General features: G+C 39.5%; 1 protein-coding gene across 1 annotated transcript in view; it reads right to left on the minus strand.

Annotated features, from left to right (window-relative positions):
• The window catches only part of GOLPH3 (golgi phosphoprotein 3), a 38,493-nt gene that overhangs the window by 14,713 nt on the left and 1,752 nt on the right, over positions 1-22,028 (minus strand). The window lies entirely within an intron of this gene.

The following is a 22,028-nucleotide window of genomic DNA, read 5'->3' on the forward strand; positions in this document are numbered from 1 at the left end:
AAGGACAAACGTTTTCAAGCAAATATTTGGAATAGCTACTATTTTGTCATTTAAATCCTTTGAAATATGTATTTTTAAAGCTTGATGCATATTCTTCTTATATGGACTGCAAAACTGCATACCACATTTATTCTATGAACCACACCACATCTACCACGCTTTTTCATATATATTTGTGCATTGATAGCTGTCTGCTTAAATGGCAGAACAGAGTATTTGACCCAATACATTTACTCAGTATCTAGAAATACATGTATTGACTTTTGTACTCCATTGCTCAACAATTATGGCCAAAAAAGTCTTACAAAAAGGACTCTATTTTACCTACAGAGTAGCAGTTCTTGCATATTTTTTAATATTTAAGTATCTAAGACAAAACAAAATCATTCTGAGAAATGTTTTGTCTTTTGAGAAATGACTGCAGAAACACTTGGTATGACTCAGAAAGACCTTCCAAAACTCCTCTAGTGCATCTCTGAAAATATCACTTTGCAATACTTTAGAGAAAAGTGCTGGAAAGAAGAGACAGGAAAAAAAGAGCACTCCCTTTCATAAAATTTATCTTAACCAATAACAAAGACTAGCTGAAATCAAGAGCAATTCAATTTTATTCTGTTCACAAATAAAAGCTACCAATGTATAGAGATACAAGATGCATACACCTGAAGTCCACTAAACTTACAAACCAGTCCCTAACTTATGCATGCCATTAAACAGACTTCCAGGAACATGGTAATATGTTTCCATTTAGCACTTAGCTATTTTCAAGAGCTGTATTATATAGATGATCAGTACTTCTGAAAAGCCTACAAAAGCTCTGAATCTCCAGAAAGTAATTACTGAAGTATGTCACAGATATTTATTTAAAAGGCCATAAATATAATGTTGGAAAGGCATTTGAGAAGTTCTCTAACCAGCCTTCTACTCAGAGCTGAGACTTTGTGAGTATCAGATACTCTCATAAGTCAGCCATTCTGTAAATTAAGATTTTGGTTGGCACCAGACATTTCTTCGCCAAAAACATGCAAGATAAGGCACAGTATTTGCTTGGGGGGGGGGAGAGGACTCCTACATTCTACTATTTCCAATCACACAGCCCCTTTACATCATGATTTTTGAAATCAGACAACACATATACAAACTAAAATCTATTGCACAAACTTACAGCTATGGCACAATAAATACACACTTCCTTCTATTCACAAAAAGTGTTATTATGCAAACAATTAAAGTGCTAAATTTTTTTTCCTTTTGTTTAGTAATGAAAACTGAATTTAGTTTTAAAGTGAGTATTTTTCAATGAAGTGACATTAACTACTCCACTCCCGGCAGCAATTACCAGATGTAAACTCCTCTGCTCCAGCAGTTATTCAACATATATCGCTACAGGCTGTGGGTTGCAGAGAAATACATGATCATAGGATAATTCAGGTTGGAAGGGACCACAGAAGATCTCTAGTCCAACCTCCTGCTGAAAGCAGGTTCAGCTATCAAGTCAGATCGAGTTGCTCAGGGTTCTATACAGGCAAGTCTTGAAAACCTCCAAGTACGGAGGCTGCACAACCATCCAACAGTTTTTAATCAAGTGATCCTGAAAGGCAGCTCAGAAAGACTATATTCTTCAAAAATGAACTGCTTGCTTTAGTGGGTTAGATGGCATTAAAGTCATGAGAATGTATACTGCATCACCACCTTTTTTTTTTCCCCCTTTTTTTTTTCAGCCTCAGTGTTTGCAGGTGATCCACTAGAGAAGGAACATCATATTTCAATATACAGATATTATACTGCTATTAACACAGTGAGGAAGGAGATATTTTAGAACAGTCGGTGTAATCCTGAACATTTTTCAATCCATTAAACTGATCTTTCCAGAAAGTTCAGGCAGACGGACTGATTGTTTTTGGCATTTACTGCAAAGACAGTCCTCAGACAACTGAAGGAACCTTCACAGAAGGTCAGTTGAGCATACAACAGTAACTAAATCATCCTTTAAATTAACTCAAACTTCCTGGTGTAACTGAAAATGAGTAGAAGCAGACATTTATCTTCAACATTGCAAACAGCTTCTTGATACTAGAAAAAGGTGCACAAAAGAGAAACAATAATGCTCAGCATTATAGAACTACTGTCTATTAAAGAGGCTATAGATGGACAGTGAAGAAAAGAGGAGTGAAAGGGGTAGAGAGAATAATAATAATAATAATATACAGAGAGGGAGAATAGCAATATAGAATAATGTACCGTGGGCACAGGAAACAATTATTTTTTCTTTTTCCACAGACAAAGACTAAAAGGTGGCAAATGAAGCTAGCTCACAGGTTAGAAAAGTCAAAGGCCAACTTCTTTTCTATGATTCTATTCAACATTTTTACAGGAAGGCAAAAGTTTAAAAAATACCTTTAAAAATTAGTTAAATTCATAGAAGATTGATAATGAAGTTTGACAGACAGCAATGGATCTGTAAACCACACAAGGCCTGGGAAGCTCCCACCCAGTTGAAGTCAGTGTACACTGGAGAAGCCATCATCATTCTGTGCTCACCCGTTCCCTGAACATGGCCTAGCCATTGCTCGTTACACCTTACGGAACAAGATACGTATTTGGTTTGACCTTTTAACACTTCTCACTGTTACTCCAAATACCTAACAGTCTCAAGACACCTAGATTGAAGATCAAAGACCACTATAGATGCAAGTCATTCCACTATTTAATGCTCTTAAACAGCACTAGTTTTCTCACAACACCAAATATTTTTGCTTTATCTGTCTTCCTACAAGTTTTTTATAATTTTATAAACATACAAACTCAATGAAATACTTATTTCATTGAACTTGCTATGCAGCAGAGGGGAAAAAAGTTACAAAGCAGAGAATTATTTTTATCTGACAGCAATCAGACTATAATAGCACTTTAAGCTATGAATAGCTCACAAGACAAAATTTTAAATCTACATTGATTCAAAGATCAAAAGAATGTTTACAACTGTCATGTTTGTTTACACAAACACAGCACAAAAGCATTTTTTTGTCAGAGCTGACCTAGAAATTTTCAGGTAAAAAGTAGTTTTGCTAGACAAGCATGAAGGGAAATGAGAATAAAGTTTATAACAGAAACTTGTTATTGTATTAAGTTTGAAAGCTCAGACTTTCCACCCAGGTATGGCAAAGCACAGAGCTAAGACTAAGATCCTCTTTCTGCTTAAAGCGCAAGTTATCCAAAATCCACGTTCATTAGACCATTTCTCTCCAACCACCTCCTGCAGCATTTATTCATCCTACAGCATTTATTCGCTTTCTTCTCTCCCCATGCCCCTTACCCAACTCCCAGCTCACACAGGTCTTCCTGTTCAGTTAGCCATTAATCACTTGAAAGTCCCACTTACTAAACAGTCGATCTCCTAACGAAGGCCCTGTGCCTCGGTGTTACCCAGCCTACCTTATCTTCAACTCCCTGCTTTTACCTTGTCTCTTTAGCTGCACTTCCCCATCATCAGACTGTGACACACTCTATCCTACAGTGGCACCCCTCCTCCCCTCATCTTACTGTGACATGTAATACACTAAATTATCACTTCCAGGTTTATAAAGATCTGAATTTCTGTGACCCTCATGGACTTCCTTAGATCTGTTCACACAGATGGTGCAGACAAGATAGCAATGTATTTACACTATATGTGGTGAGCAGCCCTCTTATTCTTGTCTCTGCTCCAAGAGAGGGACAAAGCCACGCAATATTAGCAGATGTACAAACAAGTAATCCTTATCGATACGCTGGGTCTAGCTTTGCTGAACAAGGCACAAGCTCTCGCAGCTTCTTCCTACTTAGTGTAGGAACACCCCAGCTCAGATCTGCATACCAAACAGTGTAAACATATACTAGGACCCAGTCTCCTACAGATGCTGGCACGCAGAGAGCAACAGAAGGCAAGGTTCATATGCATACCCTGCAGGGAAGGAAGGGAGAGGGAAGAGAGCCTGAGTGGAAACGTCCTACCAATGTCCCTTAAAATTTTAATTTACATTATTCCCTAACAACGTCTTTTCACAGTTTGCCTTCAAGATCCCTGACTCTCAAACTTCACAAAGCTATACTTAAAATGGAATAGGGTCCTAGGATTTGCAAAAACACGTTTATAAGGATTGCTAGAAATTATGAGAACTCCGGCACAGACAAAGAAATGATGCCATTCAGCAGCTCAAACATTATCACCCCAGCTGTGAAAAACCTAACGGAATCGACTGTTCACACTGTAATAAAGCCACAGCTAGATGGGAAAACTATGGAGAGAGAAAACACATACATATTATCTCTGACATCATCATAGTATTCTGAATTTGGTGGCTATTCAAGTATTTTGTTGGAGCACTCAGTATTACAGAATAAGAGCTGTTGCAGAAGTATTAAAGTACAATTCTACAGAACGCATTGATTTCCAATTTTTCAAGACACTCAAAATTTAAATTTCTGGATATTTAAAATCTGTTAAATTACTTGAGAGATTTTATAATTCAAAGATTATTTGTAAAAATGTTCTTAAAAGAAGACAGATAAGACAACACTTTCTCCATCTCTGATCCAAAAAGGCACTGCAGTAATGACCACTACAATTTACTAAGTATGTAAAAAATCAGAATGAGAAGATTCTAACATGACCAGACTGCCTGAAGGTATTTGGCAAAGATCAGTGCCAAGCATATTAGCGATTTCTACACAATGGATGCTTTTTTAAGAACTTGCATGAAACTCCAAAAACATTTCACTTAAGCACAAAATAGCCAACCTTCACGGAGCAGTCATTCAGTTACCTCTTACATTGCTCTACTCAGCTTCCAGGCAACTCTCATGCTAGCTCTATTTGAAAAAAAAAAAACCCCACACCACACAAACAAAAACCAAAAAGACCCCACCCAAACCTACCTCAGTATTTTCTGTTTTCCAAGTTGCAAATTAAAGCCACTCAGCAGTAGCAGTGCAAAAAAACCAATTAAATTGTAGATGCCATTTTACATTTATAGACATTACCTCAAAATATTGACAGATAAATTATCTTTAACAAATTTACAGAGTGAAGTTTAAAAAAAAAATACTTTCTTCATAAAATTGAGTACAAACGACTCACACGAGACCGGGTAATCTTTTACTTGGAATACTCTGTTTTACACATAAGAGTTACTAAAAATCTCTTCCCACTACAGGAATATACATTCTCTCTCCAATTCTTCAGTTAACTCAGAATATCAGAGCAGCAGTTCCACTACACCTGGCAAAAAAAAAAAGCGTTTAACTTACTTGGTTAAACAGGTGGCCTGTTCACAGAATGTTGTACAGAGCAACGTAGACTGTAGCTGCCAATGCCTTCCCTGATGTAACCCAGTGAGTCTCAAGATTACTCTGCAGACCACAGAGCCACGGCAAATAGAAATGAGCATTATCAGTCTTTTGAAAAAGCATCATAAAGCCATGTAATAGTCTGTGAAGATAACTGAGGGTTACAACAGCCTGCTCACCAAAAAATAAAATATTTCTTTATTTTAGCAACAACAGGCCCCTCAGGCCCATCCTCAGATCCAAACAGACTCATATGTGGTATTAGAGGTCAGTGTTAGATCAAAGTTTTGGCTCTAAGACTCAATTTACATTTATGAAGAACCACAACAGCAGAGCTTCCCTGGGATAATGCATGTAACACTGCCCAGTCTATACTTCTCTTTATTAAAAGCCTTTTCATTTTAGCCCACTGAGAGCTTGTGGGTCAGGATTAAAGGGAAGGCAGGGACAGGTGACATTACAGGGGGGTCTGTTACAAGCCACCTGACCAGGAAGACCCAAGCAGATGAGGCCCTCTATAGTCAGACAGGAGCAGCCTCATGCTCACAAGCCCTGGTCTTCATGGGGGACTTCAACCACCATGACGTCTGCTGGAGGGACAACACAGCAGGGCATAAGCAATCCGGGAGGTTCCTGGAATGCGTTGGTGATAACTTCCTTCTCCAAGTGGTAGAGGAGCCAACGAGAAGAGGTGCTACGCTGGACCTTGTTCTCACCAGCAAGGAGGGGCTGGTGAGGAATGTAAAGCTCAAGGGCAGCCTGGGCTGCAGCGACCACGAAATGGTGGAGTTCAAGATCCTTAGGGCACCGAGGAGGGCGCACAGCAAGCTCACTACCCTGGACTTCAGGAGAGCAGACTTTGGCCTCTTCAGGGATCTGCTTGGTAGAGTGCCCTGGGACAAAGCCCTGGAGGGAAGAGGTGCCCAAGAAAGCTGGGTAATATTCAAGGATCACCTCCTTCAAGCTCAGGAGCGATGCATCCCAACAAAGAGGAAGTCAGGCAAAAACGCCAGGAGGCCTGCATGGATGAACAAGGAGCTCCTGGACAAACTCAAACACAAAAAGGAAGCCTACAGAGGGCAGAAGCAAGGACAGGTAGCCTGGGAGGAATACAGAGAAATTGTCCGAGCATCCAGGGATCAGGTTAGGAAAGCTAAAGCCCTGATAGAATTAAATCTGGCCAGGGACATCAAGGGCAACAAGGAAAGATTCTATAGGTACGTTGGTGATAAAAGGAAGACAAGGGTGTCGTGGTTTAATTTCAGTCGGCAACTAAGCACCACGCAGCCGCTCGCTCACTCCCCTCCACCCGGTGGGATGGGGGAGAGAATCGGAAGAGCACAAGTTAGAAAAACTCATGGGCTGAGATAAAAACAGTTTAATAATTGAAATAAAATGATAATAATAATATGATAATAATAATAATAATAATAATACACAAAGCAAGTGATGCACAGTACAATTGCTCACCACCCGCCGACCGATGCCCAGCCAGTCCCCCAGCAGCGCCCCCCTCCCCGCCCCGGCCAGCTTTCCCCAGTTGATGTACTGCGCATGACGTCACATGGTATGGAATGTCCCTTTGGCCAGTTTGGCTGTGCCCCCTCCCAGCTTCTTGTGCACCTCCAGCCTTCTCAGTCAGTAGAACATGGGAAGCTGAAAAGTCCTTGGCTAGTATAAGCATTACCTAGCAACAACTAAAACATCGGTGCATTATCAACCTTGTTCTCATCCTAAATCCAAAACACTGTACCAGCTACTAGAAAAGAAATTAACTCTATCCCTGCCGAAACCAGGACAAAGGGAAAATGTGGGCCCTCTCCGGAAGGAAACAGGAGACCTGGTTACCCAGGACATGGAGAAGGTGGAGGTACTCAATGACTTTCTTGCCTCAGTCTTCACCAGCAAGTGCTCAAGCCTCACTGTCCAAGCCGCAGAAGGCAAAGGCGGGGACTGGGAGAATGAAGAGCCACCCACTGTGGGAGAACATCAGGTTTGAGACCATCTAAGGCACCTGAAGGTGCACAAGTCCATGGAACCTGATGAGATCCATCCGCAGGTCCTGAAGGAACTGGTGGATGAAGTTGCTAAGCCACTATCCATCATATTTGAGAAGTCATGGCAGTCTGGTGAAGTTCCTACTGACTGGAAAAGGGGAAACATAACCCCCATTTTTAAAAAGGGAAAAAAGGAACACCAGTCAGTGTCACGTCTGTGCCTGGGAAGATCATGGAACAGATCCTCCTGGAAGCTATGCTAAGGCACATGGAGGACAGGGAAGGTAATTCAAGACAGCCAGCATGGCTTCACCAAGGGCAAGTCCTGCCTGACCAACCTAGTGGCCTTCTATGATGGAGTGACTACAGCAGTGGACAAGGCAAGGGCTACAGATGTCGTCTATCGGGACCTCTGTAAGGCCTTTGACACAGTCCCCCACAACATCCTTCTCTCTGAACTGGAGAGGTATGGATTTGATGGGTGGACTGTCCGGTGGGTGAGGAATTGGTTAGATGGTCGCATCCAGAGGGTAGTGGTCAACGGCTCAATGTCCAGATGGAGATTTGTGATGAGTGGTGTCCCACAGGGGTCCGTATTGGGACCAGTAATGTTTAATATCTTCATCAGTGACAGACAGTGGGATCGAGGGCACCCTCAGCAAGTTTGCAGATGACACCAAGCTGAGTCAACACACCAGAGGGACACAATGCCATCCAGAGGGACCTGGACAAGCTGGAGAAGTGGGCCCATGTGAACCTCATGAGGTTTAACAAGGCCAAGTGCAAGGTCCTGCACCTGGGTCAGGGCAACCCCCAGTATCAATACAGGCTGGGGGATGAAGGGATGGAGAGCAGCCCTGCCAAGAAGGACTTGGGGGTACTGGTGGATGAAAAGCTGGACATGAGCCAGCAATGGGCGCTCGCAGCCCAGAAGGCCAATCGTATCCTGGGCTGCATCCAAAGCAGCGTGGCCAGCAGGTCGAGGGAGGTGATTCTGCCCCTCTACTGTGCTCTGGTGAGACCACACCTGGAGTACCGTGTCCAGCTCTGGAGCCCTCAGCATAAGAAGGACACGGACCTGTTGGAGCAGGTCCAGAGGAGGGCCACGAAAATGATCAGGGGGATGGAACACCTCTCCTATGAAGAAAAGCTGAAAGAGTTGGGGTTGTTCAGCCTGGAGAAGAGGCGGCTTTAGGGAGACCTTATTGCAGCCTATCAGTACTTAAAGGGGGCTTATAAAAAAGATGGTGGCAAACTTTTTAGCAGGGCCTGTTGCGACAGGACAAGGGGGAATGGCTTTAAACTAAAGGGGGGTAGGTTTAGACTAGATATCAGGAAGAAATTTTTTACGCTGAGCGTGGTGAGACACTGGCACAGGTTGCCCAGAGAGGTGGTGGATGCCCCATCCCTGGAAACATTCCAGGTCAGGTTGGACGGGGCTCTGAGCAACCTGATCTAGTTGAAGATGTCCCTGCCCACGGCAGGGGGTTGGACTAGATGACCTTTAGAGGTCCCTTCCGACCCAAACTATTCTATGATTCTATGATTTTATATTCAGACTTAATAGTATTCCTTAAACCCTCACCTAGGACCCTCTACTTAAAAGCAATCGTAACTAAACTGAAATACACCAAACAATTAAAGGGAAACCTTCTGGAGGAGAAACATCACTAGAGCTACCCAAACCCCTGAATTCCTGTTCTCAGGAAATTCCAAATTCTTCTTTTATGAAAAGACACAAACAAAAAGACTTCAAAATTTAGTAAAGAATGCAATTTCTGAAACTTCATGTAGAGACAGCAGAAATAAAATGTTGTTTTAACCCTTTCCAGCCATTGTAGCCCCATCAGAAGGGGAGCTGGCCAACTCGGAAAGTAACAGAAAGCCAAGATAAACAACAATTAGAGCTCCTGAGTTTGGAAGTCCTAACTCTAAGGCAATACATCTGACAGTCTATCAAGAAGACGTGAAACCCCTAACTTCAGGGTTCATCAGCTAGAAGGCACAATCTAGGTTAAAGAAAGCTTTCACTTTAGCAAATAGTAAATTCTGAATTTACAGGTAGCCTGTTTTCCATTAGAAGAATATTTCAGAGGAAACATTTCAACCAGCTCTACTTGGATGCTGAAAGATAGAAAAATTAGACTTCCCAAACTCTGCTGGAGTTTGCTGTTACTTTTATCACTTCTGCATGGATGGCATTCAAATACTGTGTTGGTTGTAGCAATATAAAAGCTCTGAGACATAAAACTATTGCTTTGTTTATACACAAACAAACATCTAGCTTTCCCAAACAAGGGTTTCTTCCTTGCCATCTATTCTTTCCGATATGCAGCAGACTATTTTTATGGTATGTTCTCAGAAATCACAGATGACAAACATACTGGAAAACATTCTGTGCTTGCTGGCATCATGGGAAGTTAGAGGGCAATTCTCTCCAGGTCCAATTAGTCACCCTCACCAAATTTACATGCCAGCATAATAAAAATACAGTTTGGAGACCTGTAAAACATACAAGGTCTAGTTCTACTTTTAAGATGAGAATAAGAAGAAACAGTTGTCCACAGATGTATAGCCTGAGATGTACTAACTAAAGCGAACATGGAATTTGGAAAAGAAAACTTTGAAAGTCAGTTTAGATCATTTGTAGGATTGGGCAAAGCAAATTGAGTAGTCTGCTGGTATAAAATATATGTGTGAGGCTGATTTTCATGTTGCATAGCACAACCAGCAACGAGCCTACTTACTTCTAACATTTACACAGCATGTGTCACGAAGCAAGAATACCCTCATGCTCACTTTGAGTAGTTATCTCAATACTGAGAAAGAGACTCATGTTTTGTATGTACATAAATTCAGGTATCTTTTCTCAGAGGTACTTAAAGTGGCAGAGAGAAACACCGGAGGGGAAAAAGCAAGAAAAGAAACTCAGGGCAAAACGACATCCCAGTGTTTAATTACTTTCCCAGCATAAGCATCTCTTTCGAACCACTACTTTTTGCGCTCCACTTCAATTATTTTTCCTTCAAGAGATTCACTTCAGTTTTACCAACCTTTCAAATCAAAGTCACAGCATCTCATTTTAACATAGAACAAAACCATGTAACTTGATAAGGTACATCCTCCCCCATGTCTTCATTTTTAGCCATTTGAGGGCTAAACCCAAGAATGTAGTCCAACAAAGCCTGAACTGCTGCTAAAGACAAAAGTAGCTATTTTTTCACCCCATCAAAGCACATCGCTGTTCTCTCTCTTGAGCCCACAGCAGCATTTGTGTAGTCAGCTAGATGAGAAAGTGGTCTGTCTGAAAGCTAATGGTCAATCTCCTCATCTCCTCATCTGATTCACTGAGCAGGTGAACAAATTTCAGAGGCAGCACGGGAAAGGGAAGGAACACGGTTGGGACAGACAGCAAAAAGCAAGAGCATCCCCTTCAGTGACAACCCACACTTCAATGGACAAACTGCTTTCAAAACCTGAATAGTTTTCACAACCTGAATAGTTATGGCTAGAACTATTCACTTAGTCATTGGGATAAAGAGCTCAAAAAAAAAAAAAAAGAAAAATCACACATTATTGGGCTACCTATACTGAAGCCATCCATGAGCACAATCTGCTCAGAAAATTTGAAATGCTTAATGCTTAAGGTATCATGCACTATATTCACCACTACCTTCAGCTCCCTGTTTTGGACCCTGATCATCAAAAATTTGAACTTATATTATTTAAATCCGACAGGACAGCAATAGCATCCCTTTCCGATTCTCTGAAGCAATAGCAAGTTCTTTCAAAGGTGCCTACTAGCCTATTATTAGCCAGCACAAAGCACAGACAGAACATAATAATCTAAAATCATGATCTGTCACCCATTTGAAACCTACTGCAAAAGACAGGCAGACAATTTATCTCGAAATATGGGCTGTGGTGAGTTGTATTTCATAATGGACTTGATCACAGTTGCGACAGAACTCTCACTTCCTTCGTCAAAGAGTTCCTCTCTGAAGTAGTAATTTTGGGATCTACAGAAAGACAGCTGGGGAGGGCAGAGGGAAAAGGAGTAACAGCATACACTGTCCAGGTGCACTGCAGCAGGTTAAAAGTTAATAGGAATTTTGACCTGCCACAGTTTTCATGTCAAGGATGGCTGTTTCCTTCCCCTTGCATCCTATCTCCAACAGAAGAATCTGTTGCAAGCAACTTTACAACTTTAATCTGCTTCACAGTTACGACTGTGGATGACAAACACTGTTTTTAAGTATTTTGGTTTTAATGAAGAGTACTAGCAGACTGAGAAGCATGGGGCTATCATATTCCCCAAAAAGATGAGAACCATCAATATACTGTTTTCTTTATGTAGTCTCTCTACAATTACTAATACTACTCTGAATTTTTGAAAGCAGTTGGAATCACCTAAATGACTTCTACAACACATCTCCTTAAAGCTGTTCCCAAATCCAAACAGGTAAAATACAAAATAAGCAGTATGTATATAGAAAGGATAATGAAAGTATCTGGTTTATTGTAAGTTATGCTTTAGCATAGAATTTCAATCCTTTCTGTTGACCCAAAAGCTTCATTTTATGAATTCCAAATGCATCTATCATCAGTATTCTTCTACAACAGAAACACTATGTCCTCTTGGATACTCACATAAAGTCATACAATTAAATGGAGATACCAGGAGACAGCGATAGGACAAAGAAGAATAAGTGAATGTCAGCTTCTGACACCTTTACATGATTCTGTGGTTCCTATCCTTTTAGCTTAAAGTAAAATTGCCGATTAGAAAGAAAGAAAAACTGCCTGCTATTGTTGCAGGTAAGTAAATCTCTTCTTGGCGATAATGTAACTATAAGCAGAAATCTTAGGAAGATCAAAGTCAACAGATGAGACAATAACTGAGTTACTGTTGTAAGTTTATGGATTCTTCAGACATGAAAAACTCTTAAAAGTTAGTAATTTATTTAGGAACATCATTCTATAAGGAAGAACTAATACAATTTCTGAATCTCTTGAAGGTGGTGGAAGTCAGCAAGATTGATGCTATATATGCTGAATTTAATATTGAACATATTTTATAAAAGTATTTGTCCAACAAATCTGATACCTGACTTTTTCAGTCAAACCTAAAAACTTCAACCACATCATTTTTCAGAGCAGGAAATTCTTACATTAGAAATAAGGTACACTTTTAAAAAAGTTTATCTAAGTTTTTTCTTCCAGCATACTGTTGCAAGAAGCTTCTCAACATAAAAATAAGCAAACAGATCTTGTAAAAACAAACACAAAAAAACCGTACGAACTTTTCCAAGTTCTCAATGACAAACAGAAAAGCTGGTCAATACTAGGAGAATTGTGTATTTATTCTGATAATTTGAAGCCCTTAGATCCTCTTGTGCAGCCAGCCAGCATTTGTTCCTCCTCAACTAGGTCCTTATACAGATTTCTATAAAGCTCGGATTCAGCTATTCAAGTAACCTTAGACAGACTGTAAACATATAAAGCACTTTAAACTCCAGTGAGAACCAATTAAAAGTCTTTTTACCAGCGTAACTAAACATACTTATATGAAGCTGGGGGAAAATGCAAACAGTAGAAAAGAATGATGGAAAAGGAGGAAAAGGAAAAGCTTCACTGCAACATCGAAGACAGGTTGGAATGTCAAAAATTATTTGAACCCTCAAGGTAAAATTAGGCTGCTCTCGCCACAGGTATCTTATTAATTGATTCATTTTCACCTTCAGGGAATCAAAAAGATCTGTTCTTTTCTTTCCAGTGCAGGTTATTGTAATTTAATCTACCTGAACATGAGTGTAACCACAGCACAGAAGCTGCAGCTGACAGTGAGTAAATCTCAAACAAGAAAAGCTGACATGGTCAAATTATGCATGTGCTTTAATGACTGAGACATTCTCTGTTACTTTCTAATATATATATTATATATACATATATTAATCTATTAAGTCTAATAGCTATCGATTTATGACCTCTAAGAAAATCTTATATTCCATGACACCACAGTACTGCACAATGCCAGACAGATTAAAACACAAAACCAAATTCAGCTTCTGTGGCAGCATTCTCTGGCAAGACCCAAAACAGTTTCCTTTGGCAAGGAACTGTGTGGTTTTACCCCAGCCTATTGATACCCAGCTGAAAATACAATGTTCCAGGTTAGTGTCTTGCTTAAATAACTCTTCAATAATAGTTTCAATCTCGTCCCTCCTCTGTGGACCTGTAAGACAAGAGAGAAGAAAAGCCTCCACAATTCTGGAATACAAGAATGACGGTTAAGCTGAGAACACACTCAAAATTTTTTTTTCCATGTTTAGGTTCTAAGACAACAAGCAACCCTGAAAAGCAAAACTGATTTTTGGTTTTGACAGCAGTAAGATTCAATAAAATTTATTATCATCTAGAAAATTATAAAAAGACAAACCCTCCATTTTTCTTATAGAATTGGTTTTCACATCTACTGTCTGCCGATTTTGATTTTCACTGCTTCTCTAAACCAATCTGTTTTAAGACATATTTGGTTAAAGATATGACCCAGCTTCACCTGACAGGAATACATTCAGAGAAGGCTACTTTGTATATATTATATAGACATATAACATATGTAATAACCAAAAGTGAGCGATTCATTTTTCAGGCAACTCTTAAATGGGTACAAAGGAATTTCAGATCCAGTAGAAGAAATACAGGTCTGTCTATCTACATAATTGGAAAAAATAAAAATGCATTTCTGAAGACAAAATAATTTTAGGAGACATTCATCCCTTTTACCAGTAATGCCTCAAAAATAATAATAAAAAGATACAAACAACATGCCCAGAACTTGTATATATTCAAAATATTCAAGTAAGACACCGGCTAGAGGAATAGTTTGGATTTTCTCATGTGTCAAAGGGAAAATATCCAAACTTCATGTCATTTGCCATTAAAATGAGCTGGATTCCTCTTCATCCTCTTCACACTGGATTAAGGGTCTATGCCAACCTATACCTAGCTAGCTCTTTGCTACAAATCTTACCTTTCAAGTAAGCCATCACCTTCTCAACCCAGAAGGTTGCAGGAACATCTAATGACACATCCTGACCTACGGAACTTTTGAAAATTAATATCTGTTTAAGAAAGAAAAGCAAGTCAGAGTGCAGAAGTGTTTATTATTGCAGTACTACAATGTGGGGACTTTGATGTCTGACTGCGGTCCCTCTATTTCTTCTTTTGATGCAAATGAAATCATTAGCCATTCTACTGGAACATAATTGTAGCCTAGTTATAAACAGAAAATAAGTTAGGGAGGAAAATCTCTGAAGTGTTCTGACAGCCAAACACTAGAAATACTTTAGGAAAGCAAGCATACATATTCTACAAAGCACAGTACTGTTGACAAGAAACTTGTCAGGTATTTGATTAACCTGCCACTGCATTTAGGAATAAATAACAAACAGACGACTACTGAAAGCACTAAAGCCAAATGATATTGCCCAGCTTTCCAAGCACTTACACATGTATGCATTACATAGACACGTCTTCACTAAAACGAAGATAATAAAAAGCCGTAACTTTGCTGAAGAGGAGGCAACTAATACATGCACATTGCTGAACCCTTAAAAGACCCCTGAACAAAGCAACAGTTAAGAGTCTGACTGTTCATTTAGGAATGAAAAGACAAACTTAGAAGCCTAACTTTCAGCATGATTAAGTGTATACACGCGCAGATAATGACTTCAAATATTTGCATGGCTCTCAAAGCCACCTTCCATCAGGGACCAATCTCTATTCTCCATACTTTGTGCAAAATAAAGATGTAATTAATTTGTTCCATAACCTGCAAATTGATTTCTACACTACCAGCTATTGTCACTGAGTGTAAAATCTGACTTTTATTTGAAAGAAATGTTTTATTAGAATTGGTTCTTAAATCCTCCACATCAGATATTTCACTCAAAAAACCAAGTCTTCCCACAGCGGTAAGCAAACATAGCAGGATCAGAAAAATAGCTCGCATCCTGCCTAGATATAACAACCAGAATCTTACAAAGCGTGCACACATTTAGTGTCTCCTAGTGGTGGGTTGACCCTGGCTGGCAGCTAAGTCCCACATAACCGCTCCCCCAGTCCCTCCCAGCAGGACTGGGGGGGAGAACAGGAAGAGCAAAAGTGAAAAAACAAAACAAAACTAAGAGATGCAAAACAAAACTAAGAGATGCAAAACAAAACTAAGAGATGCAAAACAAAACTAAGAGATGCAAAACAAAACTAAGAGATGCAAAACAAAACTAAGAGATGCAAAACAAAACTAAGAGATGCAAAACAAAACTAAGAGATGCAAAACAAAACTAAGAGATGCAAAACAAAACTAAGAGATGCAAAACACTCGCTCACCACCTCCCACAAGCTGACTGATGCCCAGCCAGTCCCCGAGCAATGACCACCTACCCACCCCACTCCCACCCCCCTTTTTATTGCTGACCGTGGCACTATACAGCATAGGATACTCCTCTGGTCAGCTGGGGTCAGCTGCCCGGGCTGTCCCCCCTCCTAGCCTCTCACGCACCCCAACAGACTCACTGGGGGGTGGGCAGAGTGAGAAACAGAGGCGGCCTTGACACTGTGCAAACACTGTTCAGCAACAGATAAAACATGGGTATGTTATCAACACCGTTTTGGTCAAAATGGAAAACAGCACCATACTGGCTGCTATGAAGAAAATTAACTCTATCCCAGCCAGGTCCAGTACACTTCTCTTAAAAACGGTAAGAGAAACCTACACCTGGTATGTCCTTCTAATGCAGACAAAGCAGGTCTAATACTGGCTGACTAAATAACAGATGGAAGTTTCACTAACTTTGACTAACTAGGCCACATTAAAACTACAATTCCCTCCTCCAGGTTTATAAATATACTGTATCTGCCCCCAAATACAAAAGCTATCCCTCTCTTCTACCTTTTCTTCTACACTGGTCACAATTTAAAACACTGTGTAAAGCACTGTGTTATTTAAAATTGGGTAGCTGCATAATGTTTCATTTTGAGGGATTTCCCTCTGGTCATTAATGTGGATGACTTCCAGAGTCAAGTTTTGGGTGTTTAAAAAAAAAAGTGTACAGAAGTGATAGGGATTCCTCTCTTCTTTGTCTAAACTTCCCCTAGTTTCCTTTCAGTTTGTTCTTTTCAGAACAGGTGTCTCACTCATTTCACTTATCCAGGTGCAAACAATTTTCAAGAAACAGACTATCTCATAATAATGCCATGTCAACATTTTCGTTATGAGATAAAAAAAATTCCACTCATTGCACTGTTCTTGGATTAAAAGGAACACGTTCTTTCATTTAGAACTTAACATGTACTAACTGTAAACTGAAAGTCTCAGCCACAGACCACAGATGCTGCCAAAGCAGAAGTCCCATGTAAATATCCAGCACAGGCAAAGCAGTTGTAATTAGCACTTCCTAAGTGATTAGTATAGATCAAACATCCATCTGGCATTTGCCTCAACCTAGCCAATAAATGTTATACCTGCCTTCTCCACTGTGCAATGCAGAAGACACACATACGGAAATGGCAACGTAGTACGCATGGAATGCTTCTCTCGTGGTAGAGTCTGTTGAACGTGGAAGTGCCAAAGTAAAATCAAGCGTCTACTGAAGTAAAAAATGGAAGTACAATGTGCTATGCTGTACAAGAATGACTGACTAAACAGAAACCTCATGGTACAGTCCCTGTACAAAGGACACCCAGCCTTGCAGTTAAGGACTCTGTAAATAATACAGCCACATGATGCTATCTAGTAAGACCATAAAGGCAGATGACTAGAAAGCGTGCAGCAATAAGCAGCTTACAAGTGCTTAAAAGAATATCAGCAACAGAAAGATACACAAAAAGCCCAACAGACTAATTTCCCAGTGTGATGAATAAATCTTGTAACATCCACAAATAATAAGAGCTATGAGTGTAACACCTCTCCAATCTAGCTTACAAGGCATATTATTTTATTATCTTAATGGTCCATCACAAACAGAAAAAAAAGAAAAAAGGGTTGAAATGCAGTAGTTTAGTATAGGATATACTGAGTGAAGTGGGAAAGACTTGGTGTGCATAATACTGGTTTACACTCAGACTAACAGCTTAGTCATAGTACCACACACCTTTGTGCTCCTACTCATACAGGCTTACATACAGTGCACTTAGAGGAAGAGAACAGTTGTGCACTATTCTATGTGTAACCTTTTAATTTTTATGTCTGAAAAGTGTATGTGAAATCATTCTGCAATAACATTTTATGAATATTTCTGAAAGAAAATGAATTACTGAAATTGATCTAAGACCTGTTTGCAAGCTGGGAAAAACCCAGTTAAAAGTGGCACATGATAAATTGACTGTTCTTGTTTTCTTTCTTTACTAAAAGTTATGAGAAAACAGACTGAGAATGTTGTCTATGCAGGGGAAACCAAGCCACACATTTACTCCAGACTAGCTTTCCTTTCCCCCAGTAATGCAACACAGAAGTGAATATGTGCTGTAGTAATTATCTGCTCTGTGAGTAAGAAAGTCATTCTTGAATATACTGTCTGCAACACTTAGCCTGGTCAATTTAGCCTTGCAAAGAAGGCCCGTTACATGTAGCTTAATTGAGATAAATGCTGCAGTACTTGAACTACTTTAGGACCAAAGAACACCTGAAATAATACCACTTTTTCTTTAATATAAATGTTAAGTTTTCAGTTCCATGACTTCCCTTCTAGCAATTAACAGCAATACTTTCTCATATATACTTAATGCAAATTTTTTTAATAAAAACAGCTTGCTATAGGGAGAGGAAGAAGTGTTACAGCTTTGTTTTTTTTTTTTAAAAGGACTTTAGAGTTACAGCTTTGTTTTTTAAGAGCACTTCGAAAAACTGAGAAGTGTCACTAGAAAGGCTTTGACAATGTTTTTGTCTTTGCCCTACACTGGACAGCTTGACATGAAGGAAGGGACTACACTACACTCAAAGTTATCCATGAATAAATAATACAGATTACAGATTAGCCATGCTATAAGAGCAGCGATAACCACACTAGCTGCATGCAGAACCATGAAATATAAACACCACTTCAACACATAAAGTCAACTTGTATCCAAAATGCTGCTTCCAAATCAGCATGTCCTCCAAAGAGCCCAAAAGCAGGATTTACTCAGCAGCACAGTAAAGACGCACTTTACTGCTTCTTGTAGCACACAGAATTGGGGTACTCCTCCTCCCACACCTCCTACCTTCTCCTAGCCTGTAATTTATGTATGGACATGAAATAAAAAAAGGACCAAAAAGTTAGGCAGCTATGAAAAAGCTTTCACCACAGACATTACACACTTGGTTGTTATTAGGCTCTGAACATTTGAGAAAAAGCACATCTTTGTCAAGGTTTCAACACATTCATACATCATTCTTCAACTGAAATGCGAATTCCCAGTAGACACCTCTTCATGTTTCACTCATTTGTCTCAGAAATTTTCCAGCAAAACTTGGGAGCTTTTCAGTTGACATTCAGGCTGTTGCTGAAACTTTGTTAATGGAGGGGGAAGACTAAAAAGATACGAAGACGACTTTTCAAAACTTCATCTTTTGTTACACAGGCAAAAAACCCCAGACTTCAGCATCATGATATGAATTTCACAAAGCCAAATCTTAATATCAGGGAAAATGCCACCCACATTTTGAATGTTTTTCAAAATCACTATTTCACCTTTCAGAAAAATCTCCTTAGGATTAAAATATAAAATTCAGTAACAAATCCAGAAACTCGTATTTGTAAGAAGAATAAAGAAACTACATTTTAGCACTAATCTGATCAACATAAAACAGCACATCTGAAGCAGACAAACTAGCTCCCTAATAACTTATTTCAATACAATGAAAAATATTGTAAGCTGGAGACCTTCACATGAACTATTTGGACAAAAGGCTATGCTGCAGCACTAAATCTTCAGCAATAAATGAAGTTTCTGAAGGACAAACATGACTAGCAAAGATCCAAGACAACTTCTGTACCTAACAAAGTGATTTAACATTACTTTACTCTCACAAATGCCATTTCAGTCTTCACCAAAGAAAGGGTAAATAAAACCAGAAATATTTACTGTTGCAGTAGATTGCAGTACATGACAATTATTTCAGCATACTTTGAGTTTTCTTTCAGCAAATAAGGAATTAGTTACAGATCAAATAAATATGTCTCTATAACTGCTTCAATTTATTTAGTTGTGGCACATTGTAGAGAGGATAGGAACAGCTGTGTGCATTGCTGTATTTTAATAGATTCCCAACATGAAAGTGGACTCCAAAAAGGAGAAAAAAAAACAACCAAAAAAACCCCTACATGTACAAAAAACTTAAATGAACTTAAATGAAGCAACAGTTATAGAGCACAGCCACCTAGCAACCTCTCAGTTTTCTATGGGACTGAGTTACGAGATGTCTGGAATAGCTGTAATGAACAAACTGGCCTGTACTCATCTCTTAGCTGTTTTTAAATAAGCTAACTTTTAATATTTATCACCCCCTTCTTTTGGGAATGAGGACCTCAGATGCTTCAGTAGTTCTACAGAATAACCTCCCTTTTGCTGTGGCTTTGACCTATCCTACTGCAATAGTATTTCATTTCAGTGAGTATTTTTTATTCCTATAGCAACCGGCTATTGCTCCACTCTAAACAGATGAACATCACTCCCTTTCCCAGCCATGTTTCCGAAGGGTTTCCCAATAAGTGTAGGTGTTCTTGTGATGCTTCCCAAAGAATTCTAGTAATGTGTTTTGTTCCAGTGTATTACCTGCTCCTCCAAGGACACTGCATCTGTCCTGTTATGCAAGCATGCACGTATTTCAGCACATATCCCTTATAACCTATCTTGACCTTGGAATAGAGAAATAGTTATGTGTACACAGAAAACACAAACGGAAGAGGACCCATTGGTGGAAAGGACCAAGCAGTACACACACAGCCAGTACAGTTTAATTAGGCCAAACGGGGGTGGGGTGGGGGGAAAGGCCACATCCAGGAAGCATGTGCGAATGCAGTTAATTGTGTTCAAGCATTAAGAATGGGATTGAGGCATGCTGCATTTGTTTTAGGGCAGCCAGACATTCCCATCACTGAACCCATACTGCAGCGACAACCAGGCAGCAACTCAAAAGTTTTGCTGTGGTTGTTACAATCACCGCACTATCCTGAAAGCAGGATTCACATAAATACCTAACAATCTCCTAGAAACATTGAACTCATCAAGCCATCATGGCCTAAACCTTCCTGAAAAACTCTCTCCTAAGAGTAAAGGCTCTGTCATCTACACTTACAAGTTATAAATGGTAGCTCCTTACACATGAAGCGTTTTGTATACAATTTACAAGGTATTAAGCCATATTCACCAGTGTTTAACATCAGAAAAAAAAATTACCCCAAAACTGCACTGGTAACTTAGCTTTCAGGTTATCAGTGCCTTTTCTGAGAGAGAAGCTATTTTTTAAGGAAACATGTTCTTTGGCCAATTCAGACTCCTTTTTTGTACATTTTTTTATTTATTTATTTTAAACTCAACATTAAATTATTTTATCCTGTTGGAATAAACAGGAAGGACATTATCAGCTTTGAATTTACTGGCTTTCAATTCAGCTTATAGCTCACACGCCTGCCTTTGCCTTTCCCTTACACTCTGAGCAGTTATATGATTATACTTTACAGACGCTGTATTGCTTTTCTCTGCTTGCTGTCATGAGAAAGTCTCACACAAATGTCACGGGAAATCAATTCTACTGGAAGTAAAAACTTTATAAAAAGCGTTTCCAGATGTGTAAAGTAAATAAGTTTTGCTTATCATTAGAACAATAGAGAACAAAAAAAAAGTCATCTTTGAGAATGAGTCTATAGTTTTAATTCCAGTTTTATAAGGAAAAAAACATGAAGACAAAGCGGTTTACATAATGTAGCTCATATATAGGGGTACAAGCAGACCCAAAACCAAAATACAAACCCTACTGATTCATGTCTAACAACGCTCAGAAACAGTGTATGCTACAGTTTCTGCACATAAGCCCCCCACCCTAGAGATGACATTATCATTCTTTTTGTCCGATGTCTCAACTGCAAAATCCCAAGGGAGTTATGGATATCCATGCCACTGTAATCACTCAGTTCCTTTTTCCATACAAAGGAATATTAGATTATCTGCGGTGTGTGCCACTGCTGCACTTAGCAAAGTTAGATGATTTATAATTTTGATGCACACCAGCACAAAGCTGGATTTCTAGGCTCAATGTTAACTTTTCCTTAGTAGGAAGACTTGCATCATGTATTCTCTCTAGGCAGCCAGAATGCTCCCTACCTTGAAATCTTTACAGCCTAAGGCCCGCAAATTAGCAGATTTAGCACACAATCCTGGAAAAAAAAAAAAAAAAAGAGCTGAAAGATCACCCAGTTTATCCCACCTTCCTCAAGGCAAGACCTCCTAGGCAATCCTGCCAGATATCTGTCTTGTCACACCTAACTCACTTTTCCACAACTATTCAGGTGTGTAGAAAGAGAAATGCACATATGTCTTCAATTCAACAGGTGGAAGCATGCATCACTGTGAATATCTACTGAGTTTATCAGGATGCTGTGGCAAGGTCCATCTGAAAAAATGGGATTACAAGAATATGGCCTAAAATACACAATGTGAGAG

This window comes from Aptenodytes patagonicus, chromosome Z (genome assembly GCF_965638725.1).
Source record: "Aptenodytes patagonicus chromosome Z, bAptPat1.pri.cur, whole genome shotgun sequence".
NCBI lineage: Eukaryota > Metazoa > Chordata > Aves > Sphenisciformes > Spheniscidae > Aptenodytes > Aptenodytes patagonicus.